This window comes from Cricetulus griseus, unplaced genomic scaffold, assembly GCF_003668045.3.
Source record: "Cricetulus griseus strain 17A/GY unplaced genomic scaffold, alternate assembly CriGri-PICRH-1.0 unplaced_scaffold_1, whole genome shotgun sequence".
In the NCBI taxonomy this organism is placed as follows: Eukaryota; Metazoa; Chordata; class Mammalia; order Rodentia; family Cricetidae; genus Cricetulus; species Cricetulus griseus.
This window is the reverse complement of record NW_023276808.1, coordinates 9969739-9970552: the sequence shown is the minus strand read 5'-3', so window position 1 is coordinate 9970552 and position 814 is coordinate 9969739.

Genomic DNA, 814 nt, shown 5'->3' with positions numbered 1-814 from the left:
GATTAGGGGTAGGGTTAGCATTAGTGTTAGGGCTTAGGGTTAGAGTTATATTTAGGGTTAGTGTTGGGGTTCAGGGTACAGGGTTATGGTTATGTTTGTTTAGGGTTAAGGTTAGGGGTTAGTGTTAGGGTTCATGGTTAGGATTAGGGTTAGATTTCAGGGTTCAGGCATAGGGTTAGAGTTAGTGTCAGGTTTGGGGATAGAGTTAAGTGTTAGTGTCTGGGGTAGGGTTCAGGGAAGGGTTAATGTTAGGGTTAGGGGTAGGGGTTTTGGTTCGGGTTGGGGTTTAGGGTTAGGGTAGAGTTAGGTTTACAATTCAGTGTTAGGTTTAGGTTAGTGTTATGATTAGGGTTAGTTTTAGGGTTCAGGTTTAGCGTTATGGTTAGGTTTAGGGTTATAGTTAGAGTTGGAGGTTAGTATTAGGGTTAGGGTTAAGTTTAGGGTTAGGTTTAGGGGATAAGTTTAGGGTTAGGGTCAGGGTTAGGTATAGGGTAAAGGTTATGGTTATGGATAGGGTTCTGTGTAAGTGTTAGGGTGAGAGTTCTTATTTAGGGTTAGGATTAAGGATTAAGGTTAGTGTTAGGAATAGGGTTATGGGTAGGGTTCAGGGGTAGGGTTATAATTCAGGGTTAAGATTAGGGTTAGGGTTACAACTCAGGGTTCAGCTTTAGGTTTAGGCTTATGGTTAAAGATAGGTTTAATGTTAGAGTTAGGGATAGGGTTAGGGTTAGGTTTAGGGTTTGTTTTCGGGTTAACGATCATGTTTAGGGTTAGGTTATAGTTACATTTAGGGTTAGGCTTTCGTTTAGTGTTA